Below are 14,430 nucleotides of genomic sequence, written 5' to 3'. Positions count from 1 at the left end.
GTCCCAATCATACAAGAATCATGGAAATGTGGTAAAGCCACTTTACTGAACAAGGAGCATGCATGTTACTATTAGATCGCCTCATATCATCCAACCATGAGCAGAATAGCCTATTTTATTTAGCACTATTTCAAGGTTTTCTTAGCTTTCTTTCATATGTACAGAATGTCCAGCAGGCAGAGATGCATACATGTTACCATTGTGTAATAAAAGAGCCTTTAAACTAGTTTTCGATGAATCAATAAACAGTCTCCAGTCTTCCTTTTTGTATTCAGTACCAAACTCATTCATTAGACGGCGAAAGTCTGAGCAGTACACTAAATCACCTTCTTGTTGAAAAAAATTTGAAAATTCCTGCTCTCTCTTTCTATACATGTATATGCTGGTTCCAACTGCCAATAAGTAGCAATCATCAGAATGATTCCTTGGCTCCCTCCATATCATAGGAACAGGAAATCTAAAGGCTTTTATCTCCTTTATGGAACCATGTTCAAATGGTTCAAATGGCTCTGAGCACTATGGGACTCAACATCTTAGGTCATAAGTCCCCTAGAACTTAGAACTACTTAAACCTAGCTAACCTAAGGACATCACACACACCCATGCCCGAGGCAGGATTCGAACCTGCGACCGTAGCAGTCCCGCGGTTCCGGACTGCAGCGCCAGAACCGCTAGACCACTGCGGCCGGCAACCATGTTCTCAGATCTTCAACAAACACGTAACATACCTTATGCGGCGCCCAAGATTTGACTTGATCACCAAGATTAGATCCAAAGTATGATAGAAAAATCTTTTTCACAAAGTCTGTAATGTTTCTTTGGTGTTTTTTAATCACAAATTCACCACAAATATAACAAAAACTGTCAGCAGAGTTTTTACAACCACGATTAAACATTGTAATGAGCACATGTGCAGGAAATGGGAAAGTGAGGTTAAGTTGACTGTAAAGAAAACACCATCTCTTAACACAACATTAGAATCGACCTATTCTTGCCAACAAATGTTTTTCAGCAGAACTACCAACATCATCTACATTCATTACACCTCCTTTTTAAATTATTTTAACTATATAAAAGCTGTTAAAATCTTTAAAAATCGCTTAATTTAATAAATTTAACTGTAAAATGTGAAGAAATGTTGGGTGATAAAGTTTTTTAAGTATCGTATTTTTAGAATAAGGTATTTTCAGCAAAAAAGTTTTTACGTCGTTGGCCTGCGTTATTTGTCGGAAGTATCCAAAATTCTGTCTACCTCTACAGTTTTTACCAGCTACAGCTTCCTTGAGTACAACCGAAATTATTCCCTGATGTCTTAACACATCTCCGGTGCTCCAACCCCTCCTTCTCGTCAGTGTTTTCCTTGTGTTCCTTTCGTCGCTGATTCTGCGAAGACCTTCTCATTCCTTATCCTATCAGTCCACTAACTTCCAACATTCTTGTACAGCGCAACATCTAAAAAGATTTGATTTTCTTCTTTTCCTATTTGCTCACTCTCCATGATTCACTCCTAAATATCTGTGTTCTAAACGTACAATCTGAGAAACATATTCTTCAAATTAAGGCCATAGTATACCTCTTTTGTCCAGGAATGTACACTTCGACTGTACTAGTCTGCTTGTCCTGTCCTCTTTGCTTCGTCCTTCATGCGTTGTTTTGCTTCCAAGGTAGCAGAATTCCTTCACTTTGTCTATTTCGGTGTCCCTGATATTGGTGTTAAGTATATCGAGAATCTCATTTCTGCTAGTGTTCATTCCTTTCGTCTTCCTTCGGTTTACTCTAAATCCATATTCTGTAATTATTCATTCCTTTCAACAGGTCCTGCAGTGCTTCTTTACTTTCACTCAGAATAGCATTGTCATCTTGTCATTGGTGTCCTCAATCCTGAATTATAATCCCACTCTGAATCTTCTTTTACTTCCGTCGTTGCTACTTGGATGCATCGATTTTAACAGTAGGGGCGAAAGACTGGATTCCTGTCTCACACTTTTTTTCATCACATCACTCCATTCATGGTCTGCCAATCTCATTCTTCCGTTATAGTTCCGCACATAATATATATTATCTGGTTTTCCTTACAGTATATCCCCATATTTCTCGGAATTTTTAACTTGTAGCGTTTCTCATTGTCAAGCGCTTTTTGTGGAGCTACAGAACCAAAGAAAGTGTCTTGACTTTTCTTTTGTTTCTGCTTCCTAGAACAGAGTTAGAACTGTCTCTTGGGTGCCTTCATCTTTCCGAAACTGATCGATATCCTTTTCCATTGTTGGTGTATATTATTCATGTCAGCAACTTGGATGCATGAGACCTTAAGCTTAATGTAGATCCCCTGTGTAGTCCACTTCGACTACTATTTATTGTTATGTCGCGTCGTCAGACAAGTCCGCCCGTTGTAGAGACGTTCGGTGTACTCTTTCCGCCTATCCGCTATCTTCTCTGCGTTTGACAGTAGAATTCCCGCTGCACTCTTAATGTTGGTTGCCGTCCTTCCAATTTCAAGGAAGGTTGTTTTGACTTTTCTGTGTGTGTATCAGTCCTTCCAACGAACGACCATTTCCTCTTTCGATTTCTTTTTCGACGCCATTTCGCCCTAGCTTCTCCGAGTCTTATTTAACTTCTGAATGACTTGTATCGCTGTCTTGCCCTGACCGTTTTGGTATCTTCTTCTTTCGTCGATCAGCTGAAGTACTTGGTCTGTTACCCAAGGTATCTTCAGCGTTATCTTCGTTGTACACATACCTGTCTGTTCAGCTTCAGGGATTGCCTTTTCTAGAGATGTCCATTTCTCTTCAGTTGAACTGCTATATTCATTATAGCAGCATCTACAGCCTTGTAGAAGTTAAGTCTTAAGAGTTCTCAGTACTTCAGTGTGCTACCTCTTTCCACATTGATTCTTCCGGACGGTTCTCTTAAAAATCAGCTTATTCATCACTATCAAAATGCGATCCGAGTCTACATCCGCTCCCAAGCACGCCCTACGGTCCAATAACTGATTCTGAAGTCTCTGCCTGGCCATGATGTAATCCAGCTGGAATCTTCACACGTAACGGGGCCTTTTCCATCTAACAAGAATTCAAAAGTGACTGTCGAGTCCCTAAATAGAAAATTCTGAACAAAGAGACATTGACAGAGTCGAATTTTTGACGTTTTTCTGTTGCTGAAACCGGGTTTAAAAACCGCTGTCTCCTTCACGCGGCTCTGCAAGGGAGCTTGTTCTGACGAGGCAGATTTGCTTTGCTAGAGGAACTTTACAAAGTCAACAGGCTTAACTTGCCCCTGCTTCTTATGCGGGTGGTGTCGAGTGAACTTTAAGAGGCTGTAAAATATTTAAGCGGCTTCCTTTAACGAGTATCACCAGAATATCAGAGTAACTGCATTTTTTAAGTATGGTTGGGTTTTTTTCTGTCCACTCAACATGTAACACAATACGTTTGTACATTTTGTAATGTTATATCTTCAAGGGGTAGCAATATCAATTTTCTTTCTAAGAATCATCGGAAAAGAAGCAGAGGATGTGAACTAAGGTAAAAATATACTAAGAAGTTATTACGTATTACGTATTTAAATTTGAATATTAATTATATACCCCTGTCTCGTGGGCCCCTACGACCACGGCACAGCGCGTCCCCAGGTTGCGGATGGGGGATACGGCCTTCAGATATGAAGGGTAGCTGCGAATACAAAAAAATAAGCAGTCGCTGACAGCCGGTCGGGAGCAGGCGATGTCGTGCCGTGATGAACCATCCCTGTTACTTCTTCTCTTACTATCAAATCTATTCATCAAGAATCAGCAACATTAATGGGCATAGGTCCCTTTGAAGTAAAATACTCCAGAGGTTAACTAGGTTCCCATTCAAATCTCCTGGCGGAACCTACTTCGAAGAGAATGAGGCCGAAATGAACTTTCAGGTTGGCAACATGGAACCTTAAAAGTTTGAACAGGTCAGGAACGTTCCCGACATTATTAGACGAATTAGATAGATACGATGTAGACATTATAGCTATTCAAGAAACTCGGTGGCGGGCGAAGGGAAGCATAAAGAGGGGTAACTATACATTTTTCTATGGAGGTGCGGAAGCTCACAGTTTCGGAACAGATTTCGCAGCACAGAGAAAAGTGCTTCACGCAATCAGAGATATAAGGTTCATTAGTGACCGATGTAACGTCCACGAGATAAATTTTAGCTACAGTGCGACGAGAGGAAATTATGCCTCTAACGGTTATAAACATTATCTATTCGACATATAAAAAAACAGTGAAAACGATGATAAATATTAATTATTTATATAATATTTTATGATGTAATTGGACATACCGATGTGTATCATACAAAGACAATGATAATTGTAAATTCCTTTTATTATCTGCGATTGTCTTCCTTTGTTTTTACCTTTTGTTGATTGGCTTTTGTAGGTTGCGGACGCATATCAAACTAAGGTCTGTTAAGAAATTGTAATTATTTGTAATTATAACTTGAGAATTGAGTTCATTATTACTATAAATAAGAGTGAATAGTTATTTGTAACTTTAATTCCTCTCTCGGTAAGCATTATCTGTGTTAATTATTTCTTTCCGCTGCAACGAGCGCAACCATTGAGGATGGCGATTTGTATCGCGTTTTTGTCTGTGTTTTCCTTAGAAAAAAATCAAATGTTTGCTTGATGAAGTCTAAATAGTGCACAATACGAAAGTAGAGTTCAATAAGCATTTCAAATACTTATCTTATTTGCTCTAACAATAGATAGTCTCTATCAATTGTATGCCGCCATCTTAACAATTATCTCAGCGGCAAATTCAAATTACGCAACTCTGCAGACATAAATGCCGAACATAATACAAATGTGTAAAAATAAATGTGCGCCGGTGGTCCCGAACTCATTTTAATGAAAATTATTCGAATCAGATTGGTTCTTTAAAAACAGTGCTCATAGCATGATCCTTATAACGAACTTTTTTAGGTGATGTATGCGCCGAAATTAATTACGCACGAGTTGCGAAGAATATTGTTTCAGGTAACATACGTCAGTGTTGTGCGCGGCTGATATTCGGTGGTTTTAATGATCATTTTGCTGAAGATAACTGTTTCCATCATAATCAATAGTTGTATAGAATCTGTTGTATCAACTGTGATTTAGTGACACTTACACAACTTACGGACAACACTTTAACACAACGTTAACCTGGAGTTCCTTAGCAACTTGACCAAATCTTTAGCCGGGAGAAAATTTATTTAGTAATTACTCAATGTAATAAAATAAGATTATCATTTTCATTTACAAATTAGTTAAATACCAAACCACTGAATAACACAGCGAACGCCACACCGACTACCCTTTATAGTGTTGTCCGGCAGGTGGAATAGACTAGTAGTAATTAATGTACACGCACCAACTGAGGACACTGAAGAGGTTGTTAAAGACGGCTTTTATGAAGAACTAGATCTACTGTGGGTTGAGTTCTCCTCGTACGATACAAAACTAATCATAGGTGATTTTAATGCGAAGATAGGGAAGGAGGAAGCATTCCGGCCCAGAATTGGGAAAGAAAGTTTGCATAACATTTCGAATGATAACGGCACAAGAGTGGTTAATTTTACTGTTTCAAAAGACATGTTTGTTGAGAGCACATATTTCAAAAGGAAGGACATTCATAAAGCAACTTGGGTCTCTCCGGATGGACACACTCGAAACCAAATTGATCATGTTCTTGTAGATCGGAGATGGCACACTAATATAGAAAATGTTAGGACTTTCAGGGGAGCAGACTGCGATTCTGATCATTTTCTTGTAGTTGCCAAAGTTCACCAACGGCTATCTACAGCAACATCAAGGTGTCACAATGCAGAACTTGTTAGGTTCAACACTGACAAGCTAAATGATGAAAACTTTAGAAGAAGGTACATGATAGAAATTTCAAATAGGTTTGATGCTCTCAGGACACACGAAGATCAAGACGACGATGTAAATAAACAGTGGATCACTGTGAGGAATAATATCAAAGAGACAGCGAAGGTCACGATAGGTACAATTAAGAAGAACAGGAGGAAACCGTGGTTTGATGAGGTATGCAAGAAATTGGTAGAGGAAAGGAGAAAAACGCAATTACATTGGGGTAGAATGGGAGACAGAAAACGAGAGGAGTTCTTGAACATGAGAAGAGAAGTTGGTCGCAGGTTACGGGCAAAGAAGAGGGATTATTTGAACAATCAAATTAAAAAAAATTGAAACAAACAATAAAACAAAAAACACTAGGGAACTTCACCTAGACATAAATAGGTATAGGAAGGGGTTCAAGGGTAGGACATACGCACTTCGAGGGGATGCCGGGGGAATATTGACAGACCCCAGGGATGTATTAAGTAAATGGACGGCGTATTTTGAGCATCTATTAAATGTACACCAGGAAGCAGGAAATGAGCAGGCGTACGAAATACGTACAGCAGAATCCCAGATACCTGAGCCAACGTTAAAGGAAGTAAGAGATGCAATCAACAAATTGAAAAACCATAGAACACCAGGATCAGATTGCGTAAATGCAGAATTAGTTAAAAATGGGGGACAGTATAAGTATGGAACTCAGAGATGATACCTGAAGAGTGGCAGGAGTCGATTCTGATCCCAATTTTTAAGAAGGGTGACAAAATGGATTGTAGTAATTATAGAGGGATATCGCTATTACCAGTAGGTTCCAAAATTTTCTCGATTATTCCGCTAAGCAGGCTTACACCATATGCAGATGAAATTGTGGGGGTTACCAAGCTGGCCTTCGGAGGAACAGATCAACTATAGACCAAATATTCACCCTGCGTCAAATTTTGGAAAAGAAATTGGAATATAATAAAACAGTTCATAATATTTTCATAGATTTTACAAAAGCATATGATTCAGTATTGCAATCAAAATTGTACAGAATTCTTTTGGAAATTGGAATACCTAAGAAGTATATTAGAATTATAGAAGCGAGTTTTAAAAACACAAACGGTAGAGTACGCGTGGGGAATTTGGAGTCAGAAGAATTTGTAATAAAGTACGGACTTAAGCAGGGAGATGCCCTGTCTCCACTACTTTTTAATCTAGTCCTAGAATATGTTGTACGAATGGTATCAGATAATTCTGAGGGTGTGGAGTTAAATGGAAATATTAAGATATTAGGGTATGCAGATGATCTAATCATCATTAGCGATAGGAAAGAATCTGTAACAGCAGCCGAGCGGTAAGGCGCTGCAGTCGTGGACTGTGCGGCTGGTCCCGGCGGAGGTTCGAGTCCTCCCTCGGGTATGGATGTATGTGTTTGTCCTTAGGATAATTTAGGTTAAGTAGTGTGTAAGCTTAGGGACTGATGACCTTAGCAGTTAAGTCCCATAAGATTTCACACACATTTGAAGATTTTTTGTAACAGCAGATCCGAATGCGTTAATCAAGGCTAGTGAAGATGTAGGTCTAAGGATAAGTGAAGACAAAACTAAATATCTGGTTACTACTAGAATGCCAACAGCAGTAGATCAGGAAATTTTAAGAGTTGGACACATGCAGTTTCAAAAAGTGAACACATTTAAGTATTTAGGCGTGGACATCACTTTGAGAAATGAGATTGAATCCGAACTGAAGAAAAGATTACGGGCGGGAATTGCGTGCTACTTCTCACTGAATAGATTACTTTCATCACGGATATTGTCTAGAAATTAAAAGATTAGAATATGCAAAACTATTATTCTACCAGTTACGCTGTATGGGTGTGAGACTTGGTCTCTCATTGTGCAAAATGAAAAGCCGTTCCGAGTATTTGAAAACAAAATTTTGAGGAAAATTTTCGGAGCAAAAAGGGATGACATTAGCGAAGAGTGGTGAAAACTGCATAGCGAAGAGGTTCACGAAATCTATTCAAGCCCTGACATAATCAGTATTATTAAATCACGTAGGCTGCGATGGGCGGGCCACGTAGCTCGAATGAATGAGAGCAGGGCAGCGCGCAGAGTACTGGTAGGGCACTTAGAGGGAAAACATCCTGTGGGGAGACCGAGGAGTAGATGGGAGGACAATGTGAAGGCTGATTTGAGGAGCCTAGGTATTGAAGGTGAATTGAAGGAAATAGGCCAAGACAGGGACAGATGGCGAAAATACGAAAAAATGGTTCAAATGGCTCTGAGTACTATGGGACTCAACTGCTGAGGTCATTAGTCCCCTAGAACTTAGAACTAGTTAAACCTAACTAACCTAAGGGCATCACAAACATCCATGCCCGAGGCAGGATTCGAACCTGCGACCGTAGCGGACTTGCGGTTCCAGACTGCAGCGCCTTTAACCGCACGGCCACTTCGGCCGGCAGCGAAAATACGTTGCTGCGGTAATGGACTCTCGAGTCCGGTATGACCAGTGTGTGTGTGTGTGTGTGTGTGTGTGTGTAATTATATACCCACAGCCGGGGTTAACGATACCATTGCGTAGTTACGTTATCCCAATTTTTTTGGGTCAATAAGTGATGCGAAGAATAAATTTCCAGTTAGCGCCAAGATGGTAATTTTCGACGAAACGGAGTCTTTCGACAAGAAGTCCGCTGTCATCTGCAGCAACCGACTGCAAGATGAAATTGGCTGTAAAAAAAGCCTCCGGCGTCTTGCAACCAAAGTTTATATAGTGATTCGATCTGAAGTGGCTGGATACACACCCATTTACGTCCGTCACAATAGTAGCATCACCTTTCTGTTTATTTTTCTGTAAGCAGAACTCTGCAGGTACAAGTCCTCTCATTTTTGCTGAAGGGAAAAAATGCGCTACCGCGATGAGTATACTCTGTAACCTGGAAACATGGACGTCCGCTTTAGGTGTCATGGTCAGTCTCAGCAAGAAAAGTGAAGCAACTAATTCTTAGAGCAGTTATGTCGCTTCTTTTTACTATTCAAAAGTGGGCATACCATACCTGCTAATTTAATAATGGCAATATGAAAGGATGACTAGCATTTATCTATGAGGTGTACCACGCCGCTTCTCAATAACGCCAAAATGTTCCTCTACCGCTGTCAGTACCTCCCCCTCCCACTCGTCTCACTGTTTAATCTCTCTTGTTACCATTCGTGTTATTCAGATATCTGGGCAATGGCTGTCTAGTTTGTCCTTGTATTTATTTTTTTGCCGAACGCATGCGTTACAATCGTTTCAGTGCTACTATTGTTCAGTCAGAATGCTTTAATTGTCTTTACTGAAACAGTCTAAATTACATTTGTTTTTGTTTTTGTGTTTAAGTACGATACTCATTTGAATACTACTGGCAAATCTCCCCACCTATCAAGTAATTTTATAAGCGTAGCAAATCACGTCAGATGTGATTATGCAGAAAGACTGTGCCTAGCCTCACCCAGCCAGTATAAATATAATTCCAAAATTTTATTATCAAGATTCTGACTCGTTCCTAGACAGGTTCCCATTTTAATAGAAACTAGCCAAGATGAGAACATTCTTTAAGCGCTATACCGCCAGAACAGAGGAAGCCCTTCCACAGTTTTTCAAAGAATGAAGTGGCCAGCCGATTATTTTTACTGTCGTATTGATATTAGAGCATTTTTATTGTCAGTCCTCAACAGTTCGGCTCATGGCTATAGATAATGTGGCTGAATAAAACTCGTTTGGATCTCAAGAGGCCAATGCGTGAAGCCTTCAGTGACTAACATAGCAGAATATTATCGGAAGATTTTCCACAAAACCCAGACACATTCTGGTCCCATCTAGTGGCTGTTAGTTCAAATGTTCAAATTTGTGTGAATTCCTAAGGGACCAAACTGCTGAGGTCACCCGTCCCTAGACCTACACACTACTTAAAGTAACTTACTTTAAGAACAACACACATTCCCATGCCCGAGGGAGGACTCGAACCTCCGGCGGGAGGGGTTTCGCAATCTGTGACATGGCGCCTCAAACCACGCGGCAGGCTATTAGTGACATAGTAGTTATTGTCCAGACATTCACAGACGAGACAGTCACTGAAATTAAGAGTAACGAAGTAAAATCAGTTACTTCAGTATATGGATTACGACATTTAAACAGGCGGTTTATTTGGGTATAAAAATACAACCAGCCGCTTGTTTGAAATTTTTATACTATTTGTTCTCTGTATCATTAACTAATTTTTGATCCACTGAAGATTCATCATCAGATGGAGGTGTTACAGGAACATTATCTGAACCATGTGCATCTAGACACTGTAGTCATGACGCTAATGGAAATGGCGTAAATTTTGTTACTGGTAAGAAAAATCTTATGAAACGAAAAGGTTGTCACGTTTTGGGTACTTACAGCGCAGTGCCTCGTGGTATCTCTGTCAATGTATATTTTCGGGTTATACGCTGACGTACACCACATTCACGAGAATTTGGTTTTACACGTACCCGCAGTAAGGAATTAAAGAGTGAATGAATTATTACCATATGTGCCAGAGCTTTTCTTCATGTGGCCAGGGTAATATAAATGAGATAGAGCAAAACAGGTGTCATTAAGAAGACAGAGTGCCATAGTTGATAGAGGAATAAGAGGATAATAGTTTATGCAGGAGAATGATTTAATCTTTTTTGTGTCTTTTTTGGTCTTTTGGTGCCAGGATGTCCTGGAAATTCCAGAAGTAAAGGTTTTGTGTTCAATCGGGTTACTCGTTAAGGATTATTTGAGGTGGTTTCTAGCTTGTGAATGTAACTCTATAATTGTTCCAGGAGATCCAACAGTAGCGTTTGTCAGCAATGTGCAGCACAGAAAGTGTGTCGCTGATATCACCAACAGTGCTCAAGATTAACAATGTGTGACGCGATGGAGGACTTAAGTTGTGAAGTCGGAGGGCAACCATGTGTTATTTGTAGTGGGCCACAATATTTATCCCTATTTGTCCCACATATTAGCGAGAACAAGAGCTTTGGAGTTTATATACGCCGGACTTTTGATGCCACTTTCCGGTGGATTTATTATTGTGAATAATTTTATTTTGTTATTTATTGTTTGTATGGAAGGATATTTTATATTATGTAGCCTAAAGATTTCCAAATTTGAACGACACTTTGCCAAGGACTGAAAAACTCGCAAATTTTATCATTGTTTTGTAAGCTTGTAATGGTGATTGTGACCGCTTTCATTCAACCACCATCGCCATTTCAAGCACAGGAAAAGGCATTGCATATCAATCAGATAAGAGCTGGCTCCGGAACTAGATATATCAGAGTGGACTATTGGACCTCATGGAAAAATTATAGAACATAGTAATAAGTATGAATTACCTCATAGTGAAGGATTTTAGACTATGTGCTAATACAGGGTTTCTCCCTTTCCCTCACACACAATGCAAACATGACACTATACTGCACATGCACATTTTATAGCCACCTACACAAGATTCGTAGGGCAGCTGTCCTGCTACCCACTACAGAGACGTCAATTATTGAAGGCTGAAACGTCCTCTTACAAAAATTATACACGACTGTGCTTAAACTGACACACAATATTTTGTTAGCGCAACGCAATCTGACTTTCAAAAATCCATACAAAAGAATGGCCCTGACTAACATTAACCTATACGTTTCACAAATCACTTACCTCACAAAAATCTTGGTTACTCGAGCTACTGCAATAAAGCGAGCGCCACTACTGCCAGCTAAATAAAAGATTCAAACTACTGAAGGCACTAACTACTGATAGGCATAGTTAGCAAATGAAAGATTTTAATAGAGAACAAACAATGTATTTACCTTAATAATCATAATATATATAGCAGTACATGACAAATTTCAAAACTCCGCCATTTCTCTCCCCACATCCACCACTGCTGGCGGCTCACCTCCAACTGTGCAACGCTACGCGCTGTTCACATCCAGCTGCCGCTGCCCAACACTACAATGGCAGACAACAATGCAAACCAGCCACAGACTGCACACAGCACAGCCAGTGATTCTCACACAGACCGCTACGTAACGTTGCCAATAAGAAAACATAAACAGCCTACTTACATAGCCCCCATACTCCCCACAAAAAATTTTAAAAATTGTTTTGGGCACTGGCCAATACAGATTTGAAAAATTTTTTCATAATTACAGTAAGAAAAATATCAAATGCACACACTTACTAATACAATGTTGGTCAAAATCTAAAATTTTCTCATAGTCCATAAAGACAGTCCTGATCATTCATCACAGTGAAACTGCCGTTTCTTTTCTCAAAGTCTGAGCAGTAAAAGACAATGCACACGGAAGTAGTGGATTTCCATGCAGTCTTGAAGAAGTAGTGTTGTCCTTCCAACGGAAAGACAGTGCTGACTCTTGACATGCTGACAGATAATGGGCCACAACAGAGCAAACCCACAGCAGAGTCATTCGACGTTTTGAAGAATATTGGTAGGTAGTTCATCACAGAGTAGACCCACTGTAGTCCTTGTAAAAATGGCCAGCAGCCATCTGTTGTGACTGTTCAGGTGCACAATCACCATTGAAGAGTCTTGCGGACAATATAGCAAGTCCATAAACCACCACTTGTGCACTCACAAAGTTTGTGGAATTGTCCTTAGAACCAGCAGTGCTGTTAACCAGTCCCTTGCTGAATTATTAACACATGTGCAAACACTATCAGTTCCTACTTCTCACATATTGTCCATATACTATGACCAGCAGAAACGTGTGCAGTGAAATGGAACTTACAAGTTACTTATTTTGATGAACTGGTGTCAATTACAATTTTATAACATGAGAATACAATTACAAAGGTACAAAATACATCATTAAAGAACATAACAATACAGATAACAATTGTAGTACAGGCTTTACAAAAGAATCGGGATAACATATCGATCAGAGTTACAGGAATTATGACATAAGTAAATATATAAAATAATGAGAATAGTTTTTGAAACATTAATTTCACACATGAGCATTGAAACAGAACAGAATTGTAAACAACTTTACAAAGAAAATAACATATTATTAATGCAACTTATATTTGAGGATAACAGTATTCCTCCTCATAGTGAATATAGCTTAGTACTAGAAAAATTCTACAACATAAATCGTATTAGCTAAACACATAAAGACAGGAAAAACGCAAATACACAAGGGAACACAAACACATAGTGGGATAACACAAGGAAAGGACAGGGTTTCTTTTACTGCAGTATTTTGCAAACGGAACTTTCTTTACTTCTCGGAGATCTCCCTTCATTCGTCATTATTCCCAAAAAGTCCTATCTATACCTGCTTTCTGTATTCTATTCATATTTTTTCAAAATAATTATTTTTCGGTGTACAATACTCATTTTGGCCCAAATATTTTTCATATAACTTCTCAATGGATTTTTTCCCTTTTGCCTTCATTCGTCATTATTCCCAAAAAGTCCTATCTATACCTGCTTTCTGTATTCTATTCATATTTTTTCAAAATAATTATTTTTCGGTGTACAATACTCATTTTGGCCCAAATATTTTTCATATAACTTCTCAATGGATTTTTTCCCTTTTGTCCATAGTCAGTTTCTTATGTAGTCTACCCCCTCTTAAGCTAACTAAAATCTACTGAGCTCAGATGCTAAACTAAGGGACGAGGCAATGCAGCAGCACAAAACAATTAATACAAATAGCAATGAAAAAAAATGGAAATTGTCACAGCAAGCAGCAATATTACAACTAATATAAGGCAATGAGCAGCAAACAAGAAAAATAAATCAGTAGTAAACTGGTTTAGCAGAGTAACACAAATTCAATTTCAGTAACACTATGCCTGGCAAACAGCAGCAGAAAATGAAATACCTAAACATGACATAGCTCAAGCAGAAAAAATAGTACACTAAAGATAACAATGAAGACAAGGGAAATGTATAATCACATTTAATGTCTATTTAATTAAAGTGGTGCACCACAACTATTTCTACAAAAGAAATTACCAAGTACTTGAAAAGAAAATTATGAATGCAGTTCCTGTGAAGGTAAATGTCTTTTTGTGCTCCCTCATTTTTTTAAAAAAATTATTATTTACTCGATCTGTAGACAGAAAATATTTATATTAGTACATCTATAAAATTTTATTTTAACCAATGCTGCAGTGCCGCTAGAAACTAGATATTAAACAAAATGAGTAAATAAATACATAAAGCAAGCCATATGGCATTTCTCTCAACAAGCAAGACAATAGCCATGAAATGTTTCTCATCGTTTCATTAGGCATTTTAGTAAATATCATAAATTAAGAGCTCCACAGTATAATCATATGTTTTCAAGTTTGAGAGTGTCGTATTTGCGATGCTTTCTACAAAGGAATGTCAATAGCGAGGATAATGGCTTCCCCTTTTTTTTTTTTTTTGCACCTAATGGCTTTCTTTTCTCAGACGTCTACCTCTCAGCTGGGCGCCCAAAACACATTACGTGCAGGTGGTCACTTAACTTTCTTACGGAAATATTTACGACAGCAGTTTCCGCTACA

Source organism: Schistocerca nitens, chromosome 2 (assembly GCF_023898315.1).
Source record: "Schistocerca nitens isolate TAMUIC-IGC-003100 chromosome 2, iqSchNite1.1, whole genome shotgun sequence".
Lineage (NCBI taxonomy): Eukaryota > Metazoa > Arthropoda > Insecta > Orthoptera > Acrididae > Schistocerca > Schistocerca nitens.
The sequence above is the reverse complement of the archived record's forward strand: the minus strand, read 5'-3'. Positions refer to the sequence as shown.